Here is a 9,278-nt window from a genome sequence, read left to right on the forward strand (position 1 = left end):
AGAAATCTCATAGGGTTGCATGGGCATATAGGTGCTCAATAAAATGTTGAATTAAGGTTTCAAAGAGGAAACAATGAGATGACAATGCATTAGCCTAAATGGTAGATATATTTACCTATTGTCTAATTAATAAGATAACCCTAAGTAGGAGTCTGAGTATGTTTTTACCGATGTATGATTAACAGGAATGGTCTTTGGTCTACCTTAGAGAAGGTAGGCGGTATGAAACTCTCTAAGCCTTTTCTTTCTATACTTTGAGGGGCATTATCCCGACAATCCCTCAGCCTAGACAATTTAGAGGGGGGCAAGACTGCCCTTTTTGTCTTAGGTGGGTATGTCGTTGAGTCTTCTGTAGAAGTGAGTGATCGATCACCATATAACGTGAAGCCATTCTCCAAGCAATGTCTCTTTGTGCACGCCGCTACGTCTCACAGCCTGATTTCGCTCTTAGGGGATAACTCTGTTAGTTACTCAGAAAATTAAAATACATAACATAATAAGCACTCAAGTAGTCTATTCTATTTCGTAGAGGGCTTACACATACCCAATATACTTTTTGGTAATCAAGTGGAAACTTAAAATACCTGTTCACTTTACATTTCTGTACTTTTATATGTTCATATGATTATGTGAATGCATGCATATGATTAAATGTCTTGATTTGAATCATATTATTGTTGTGCATGCCTGAAATTATAATATCATGCTTTGTGTATATTTTGAAAATTATGGATTCATGATCTTTGTTGTTTAGTAATTCATCTGCATATTAAATATTGAATTTTATATAATGTGATTGATACATGTTATGTAAGCTTAATGTGTTGTATATTTGGTTTATCTGTGTGAATCTTACTAAGACCCTTCAAAGTCTCATATTTTTAAAATAAAATATTTTTCAGGTAACATATGATCTGATGAAGCAAATGCATGATGTTGTAAGTGTTATGTGTGAGACTGATGATTTCGAGATCCTGAGGCTATCTGACAAACTTTAATTTGATATTATTTGATTATTTAATTGTCGACATTTGGACAGATGCATGAATGATTTTTAAATTAGATAGATTGTTCAATATTTCAATTAATTTCTTTTATATATGGTTGAATGAGTGTGTTTCAGAATGTAATGCGTCTGAGAGGTTTAACCAAAAATTCAGAATATTTAATTGATTTCAAATCAATATTTTCTGTTGTGTTTTCTCAACATAAAATAAAGATATTTGGGTTTTGTCATTTTGATATTTTTAGCACTTTCAACATCAACATGGTTTGTATATTTGTTTTACATTACTTATTTTATAAATTTTATCCTTTGTTATTTAAATAGTGTGATACTTCTATGCTAAAATTACTTAATTAGCTGGAGATGGTTAAATGTTAGCCACATTTAAATTGATAAAAACTAACCTAAGCATCTATATTTGTAATTTCTAAATACTTTAGGCATTTATCTATAATTTTAATAGTGCATGCAATAAATATGTAAGATTTAGATGGCTATATGTAAATATTTTTATATCTTTCATCTTGAGAAAATGTCTATTTTTTTCCAACTCAATGTATATATCATCAATTCTTTCCCTTATTATGTTAATAAAGCCTTGGCAGTATGATTGACACATGATTATGTTATGAATTTTGATTGAATTAAAAGATTTATCTCAATAACTTGCACAAGCCTAGCCCCAAAGGGGTTTGGTGTAGTGGGATGAGACCTATACCGCTAGGTAGGTGGTCAAGGTTCAAATCCCATGGGCATCACCCCTTGCTCAAGTCCAAGTGCCGCAACTTCCTGGGGGCAAAGGGTAGCTAAGCCCAAGGAGTTTTACGTTGCTAGGACAATGACCATAAGTATGGCAGGCAAAGCCATCGTGGCTAGGTCTCTAATCCTGAGTGTCGTTTCTCTGTGTAAATATCAAAAAAAAACTTGCACAAGCCTAAAGATATTATGTTAGGACTCCTAATTATATAGAAGGCATATTAAAGAAATCCAAAAAATAATAATCATTTGATAATTGAAGGCAAAGATAGAAAGAATCTAATGAAAAATAATAAAAAGATATATTGCTTCTTAAATACCAATAGAAGGTAATGGTGAAACAATATATAACACTTTTCTGAAAAATCACAAATGACACGAATGGGATATTGGATTTCTTAGTATTTTTTTAAAATGTTATGCCCTTTATACAATTTGTAATGGTTTTTTATTGTTACGAAGGTATAATGCATCTGAGCATACATGTAACATATACACTAAGTCTGACTTGTTTGATTGTGTGCATGTTTTTAAAAAAAATGAAAAGATGAACATAGTATTCTGCCATGGTATCATGTGAGTTGTTTTTTCCCCCTAATTTTCATTGAAAGATTTAAGAATTGGGTGATGTGTATTGCGCATCCAATGAGTTGGTTGGGTATGCCTTTTTAAAAGATGACAACAACCGCATAGTATTTTGCCTTGGTATTTTTTGAGTTTTTTTTTTCACACTGATGTTCGTTGAAAGGTTTAAGAACTAGGGGATGTGTATTACACATTAAAGGTGCTGATTTTATTATGAGCATGTCTTACTAAAAAATGGCAATTACATTCTACTTGGTATTGTGAGTTTTTTTTTTAACCATGCATGTTAAACATATGTTGATTTAATTTTGGGCATGACTTTTTTAAACATGATAATACTAGGTATTTTTTTGTCTTGGTATTTATAATTTTCATAATGATTATGATTTACTACAGGAAATAAGATTGTGGCAATGAAGGAGTTGGTACATTCTTCCTCATTTCACCCTACTACACATTCAATGCAAAGGGCAAGAATAACTCTCTCTCATGGCATTTTTTGTGTTTTCCTCATCTTGCTCTTTAATTTTTTTTTTGTCTTGTGCCTCTCTGCAAAGGTTAGTCACATCTCAAGTGAGCTTTCTTACCCAAAGATTTTCCTGAGCTCATCATTTAGAGAGAGATATTGGTGGGTTTTGGTCTGAATGTGACTTCAAGGGAACCCAGAAATCAGATTTGAGGAGCACATGTGAGCTCTCATCGACGAAGGAACTCAACTAGCTCGACATCCTCCATAATTTTTCTCTCACCAAAACAAGTGTCATTCACATATTAGCTCTAGCTAACCCTTTGTTAGACACTACAAATTAATGTCCTTTGCAACTAATTTTGAAAACAACTGCTTTCTTGCTATCCATTGCAAGGCAATGTCTAGTAACTTTTGATCCTCAGTAATTAGTGAAATAAGAGCACAGGAGTGGGGTGGATGGAAATATGCATACCTACAATTACAACATCCACATAATGATGCTTCTCAGTGTTCAAAACTATTGAACCAATGCCATGAGCATCTCAAGGTTGATTCTTCTGCCTTTTCCTTTTCTCCTTCTATTGGAATTATGTGGTTTTTAAATTCCTTTTTGCTTCCGTTAGAACACTACTGCCATGAGCTCTCTCTCCCTCTCTCGTTTCTGTTTTTTTTTTTTTTTGCAGGGGAGGAGGTGCCTTCCATTTTAAGGAGGGTCATGAAGAAAGGAAGAAGGATGAGAATGATTCTATTATTTATGTGTGAAGGAGTGAGGAAGGTTTTGAGAAAAAGATTGTCATTCATGTGAACCTATGTTCATTCCCTAACATCACTTCAATGAAGGCAACTGACACATTCTTTGTGCTATGTTTAGTGCTGGGTTAAAAATTATATCATTGAGTACTTCAATATTTGTGTTTTTTAAGATAAATTGTGTCTAAGTATTATTATTGTTATTTTAGGATGCATTTTTTCATAGTCATATAGTTCTTTTATTTTAGTATAATTTTTAGGTTGTATAAAATGTCATGATTTGTTTGCATTTCGGACTTGGAAAGTATGATATAACAAATATATAGCTTGGATTAAGACTTATATGAACTTCTCAAGTATCTTTGTTTAAAAAGACTTAAACTACTTCTATGAAGAAGTTCTTTAGAGCATCTATAGGTTGGGCTAAGCTTTCTAATATGTTCAAGCTTATTTATTATACACGTAGAGGTTCTGAAATATTTGGCCATGATGTTTATGTATAAAATACATGGAATGGCTTAAGTTCTTTCTTCTATACACATTAGTTTCATTTTTTCATGTGATGGTTAGTATAAGATTTTGTGTTAGAATAACATCAGATAAGCTTGGTGGAAGCATAAATTTGAAGTGTATATCCTTGTAAGTATTACTATTTGTTTGAATCATATGCAACTCATTAGCATTGCCTTGTGGCCTTTTATTGGTTTTCAACTCTTTTTCTTTATTCTGTATTTATGTTTTTACTATTCATCATTTTTTAAAATAATTTCATTATAATGCAATATTGTAAGGGAAGCATCGGGAGGCAAAGGCTGAGCCCCCTGCCGAGAATCAAAAAAATGAGGCAGAGGGTCTCGCCCCCTGCCGAGGCAAAATTTTCGGCAGGGGGATCCGCCCCCTGCCAGAAAAATAGACAAGGGGCATGAGGGCTTCACCCTCTGTCAAAATTATCGAGGACATGGGGGGCGAAGCCACCCCTTGGCAGGGAAAACAAAAGGGTAGGGGGCTTCTCCCCCTGCCAATCATTCTCCAACAGCGGGGCGGAGCCCCACTGTAGAAGAAGTCAAGAGGACAGGGGGGCCCTTATCGGCATTCGAAAGGACAGGGGCAAAGCCCTCTGTCCTGCTAGAGATCGGGGCAAGGGGTTGGTCTGGCAGAGGCGATCGGGGCCTCTGCCAGCCCCCGCTGACTACGAAGAGGTGGGGAGAGTTCGACAGAGGTTGTCAGGCCTTTGCTGGCACTCCGGCAACCATAGGAGGAAGGAGGAGGCTCCAACATAGAGAAAAGGTGGTGGGTTACCTGCGAGCGAGCTGGGGTCATCGGTCTTCCAGCAACCAGAGGGGGAGCAACGAGATAGAGAACGGGAGAGGGAACGAGAGGGAAACGAAAGAGGAGGTCGTCGAACGGGGCTCACCAAAAAAAATAGAGGGGGAGCAACGAGAGAGAGAACGTGAGAGGGAACGAGAGAGGAGGTTGTCGGGCGGGCGGCGGGCAACATGCGACGAGAGGTGGGCGGGCGACAGATGAAACAAAAAGAGAAAAGGGGCTCGCATTAGGGATTTACGGGGAAAATTAGCGACAGAATAATTTTGTCGCTACTTGGCGATGGAGTAGCGACAAAAAAATTCTGTCGATGATCTGTCACTAAAGTGTGACGGAACATGAGACAGAATTTTTTCATTGCTACTCCGTCGCTAATTACACAAATGTTAGCAACAGATAATTTTCTCTAGCTAGTTCATCGCAAATTGGCGATAGATTATTTTCGTCGCAAATGTCCGTTGCTAATTAAAGTTTTTCTTATAGTGATAGCTTATGAATAATTTATATGTTTTATATAATGTTATTTTTCTGTGACTTTTCAGAGAAAAAATCACTTTAAATTATGGGTCGCATGACTTTTTTTTCTTTTTTGAGAAAGAACCCTCACCGAGAACCAGGTCACTTAATGGGTTTGCCTCTCTGTGAGGTAAAACTCAGGGTTGAGGGCACGGTCAGCCAGACTCACGTTCCCCAACCATGATAAAGCAACAGCAGCCCCATGCACCAGCGGGATTCAATCCTGGGACTTCAGCTTGACATGGGACCCCGCTGAACACATAGGTAACCACCGTGGTGGTTGGCGTCACTTTTTCTCGCAGAGATTCTGCCAAGAATGAGAGTTGTGGCTAGGGCTGATAAATGAGCCGAACAAACCAAACAGGACATGTTCGAGCTCGGCTAGTTTACTAATGGATTGAGCTCATGGATTGGCTCGTGTTCGTGTTTAACTGAACTGAGCTCTAGCTTGCCAAACACGCGCTGACTCATGTAAAAGCATTCCATGTTATTTATATATATTATATACATTTTTATATATTATACTTGAAAATATATATCTTTTTATAAATTACACTTAATAGTCCATATTTTATGTATAATTTTTTTATTCATCCTTTCTTTTTTATATATATTTTATGCATTCTACCTTTTATATATTACACAAAGTATATATTATTCATAAAAATATATATTATCTATACTAGCACTATCAAGCCAAGCCAAGCTGAACACCTTGTGTTCGGGCTCGACTCATTTAAGCTAAACAAGTCGCTTGTGATTCAGCTCCCCAACTATACGAATCAATCACAAACGAGTTCATGACGAGCCAAACCGAGCCGAGTCACCAGCTGCTCTGCTCGTTTACCAGCCCTAGTTGTGACGTTAATTCAAACAGCTAGAGAGTGAAAAGGTGCATATATATACTTTCAAATATTATTGGAAATTCAAATCAACAAACAAATCCCCTCCCCTCATATGAGTGACCCCTTGCTAATGGTAGGGTAGGATGCATCCATAGCAATACCACATAGGCCTTCAACCTGGTCTACATCACCTTTCATTCTAAATGTATCCATCCTCACCCGTCCGTGCCCCATGAGTTTTTCATTATCCAGTACTTGGTGCCACCCCCACTGACACCATAGCCTACAGCAGTAACTGCATGGTCAAGACTAGTGCCACATTTGCCTGTGAAGATGCCAGACTTGTAGAACTGGAAATCTTGCGATGAGGCATCAATGGCAACGGAGACCACCGGCTGGTTCGCCACAGCCCGGAGCAGCGCCTTCTCGTCATTCATTGGCACGGACTCGTGTCCAGATATAGTCCCATTGATCAACTTGACCTTGTTGCATGACTGACCACCCCCCACATAAGGATAGGTTTTTTCTGAGGCTAGACCGTGGTGTCCTGGATGAACTTGAAGGCTTGGTTCACTTCTCCACCAAGGCAGCCACCGTCATTGATGTCACAGTCCACCAGTTGCTGCTCTGATAGATCTACTAGTATACCACGCTTGATCTTGATGATCCCCTCCATGGATGCCACAGCAGAGAAGGCCCAGCAGCAACCTAATCACAACATGAATTTGTCAAGTTCTCAAGTAAATTATTTTAGCAGATATCTATCTATCTCACTGTACTAATCGGCTATCCAAATGATAGCTCATCATTTGGCATGCCTCATCTTTCTTCTACCTCTTTATCGACAATATTTTTCTTTAAAAAAAAAAGTTCATAGTTGCCAGAAATGAGTACGGGTACCTGAGTAGGGGTGTCAACGGGCCCGAACCAAACTTATAAGGTCTGGGTAGGTTTGGGTACGGTGATAAATAATAAGACCAGATTAAGAGCTGGGTCAGGACCAGAAAGTCCGATTAATACATGGACCCGGATATAGTTTGTAAAATTTTATACCAGACCTAGACCCGACCCGAGTTCCGATTAAGACCCACAAATTTTTAATGTAAAAATGATAAAAATATGGTTTTACCGGGTATGGTTTATGTAGTTCTTATCGCATCCGGGTGTAATTTTTCTTATAGTGGACCCGATTAGACCCGGATCCAGACCTAATATTATACCCGAAAACCGGGTCCAAGTCTGGTACCATGTGGGTCCGAACCAAACTCGACCCATAGCTTCAAAAGTTTCAGGCACGTTTTTATTTGAAACACATATTGATATAGTTTCTAATACACAGGAGTTTTTAAAAGGTTAATATGTAGTATATATTTTTAATATGAGTTTCTAATACAGATTGATACGAGGTGGTATCCCATGTGGTAAGCAGGGTAATGTGTCAAGCTGAAGGCCCAGGATCGAATCTCTCTGCCACATGGGGCGGCTGTTGTTCTGGTAGGAGTCCTACTAACCCCAGCTTGCCTTTCAAATATATATATATATTCCTTTTAAAAAAAAAGTTACTAAGATTACACCAAGCTTCAACCTTGGGTTTCTTAACATGGTTGTACTGTCAGGTAACCAACCACAATCGCCCATGGCCAAGAAGCCGGAGCCCTTGCAAAAATATGTGCGTATATTTTAATCCATATATATATATATTTATAGACAATATTGAAAACAACATATATCTGGTTTTTCTAACTCATTGAATGTATTAAGCATACTGAAAAATGTTTGAAACTGCAAAGTAACGCCAACCAATTTCTCATGAGAAATTAATTTTTGTTCCTGCAATTTATCAAAAAAATTATCAACATGAATGGATAAATAAATTTAAAATAATTCAGGAACAAAAATATGTAAAAAATGCAAATTATAAATACATAAAAGTACACAGCTCGTCTTTTACTAAGATGCTGAGTATTTAAACATAGTTAGATGTTATTCTCATGATATTTTGGTCATCTAAAATTGCGACTAAGATATGGTGCTTTTCACAATATTTTCAAAACATCACCAACACTTGTTACTATTGCAAGAAAAAATCATCGCATGCTAAACAATTTCTTGTTTTCATGCATTCCAATTCTAACTCCAAATGAGTAGCACCTTATGAATTGCAACCAAGATCATGACACTAATGATTTTAGAAGCAATGAGTTCATGGTCATGTTTATGTCTCCCAGTAACAAGCCATACTTAGATCTGCAGGTAGATATCAGATTTCTCATCGAGAGAGAGAGACTCACCACATTGACCTTGATCATGGACAGGGGTGACCACGCCCTTCTGCCTCCAATCGACACTCACAGACACATTTTCTACATTGGCATACATGAAGGATGCTGAAGCCGGCCTGGCTGCTTTGGAGGGTCGAAATCCACCATGTGAAGCCATGAACTCCTCAAGCGTCTGGTCAGCGAACCGGTTCACACTAAGCTTATACGACCGGTTCTGGCCATTAATGAAATCGATGTATTCGACGTTCTTCTTGAGGATTGGGAAGCGGCGCGCCACTTCTTTTGGGTTCTCATCTGTGTGATCGTACTTATTCAACCACTGGTGATACCTCTCAAGCATGGCATTGTCATCCATGGCAGTTGCATCAAGCAAGCGAGAGGTGACAAAGGGGACCCATAGAGCTACAAGGAAGAAAGCCATGAACAGCACCATGTAGCTTGAAGCCATTCTACTCTCTAGTGATCACAATGCTGAATTTGGGTGTGCCCTTTGAAACCTAAGCCTTGGTATTTACTTATAGGCTTTCATTGGGCCCCACCATGCTGTCATTGACACCTCCACTTGTCCCTAACCGGCAACACTAAGTGTAACCGTAGTGTAGTGTAACCAACCACTCATTACTTGCAAGAATAGGGCTATTTGCCTAATGTATATACAACAACAACAACAACTACGCCTTCATCCCAAAACAATTGGGGTCGGCGATATGAACAAAAAAAGAAAATTATTTTGGGTCTTCCACATG

The 9,278-nt window shown here is 38.0% G+C and overlaps 1 pseudogene; it reads right to left on the reverse strand.

The window, feature by feature from the left end:
• Window positions 1–6,358: 6,358 nt before the first annotated feature.
• Window positions 6,359–8,980, reverse strand: LOC149847247 (senescence-specific cysteine protease SAG39-like; annotated as a pseudogene).
• Between the last annotated feature and the right edge of the window lie 298 nt (window positions 8,981–9,278).

The sequence above is a fragment of the Nuphar pumila genome, chromosome 2 (genome assembly GCF_984573655.1).
Source record: "Nuphar pumila chromosome 2, dmNupPumi1.hap1.1, whole genome shotgun sequence".
NCBI lineage: Eukaryota > Viridiplantae > Streptophyta > Magnoliopsida > Nymphaeales > Nymphaeaceae > Nuphar > Nuphar pumila.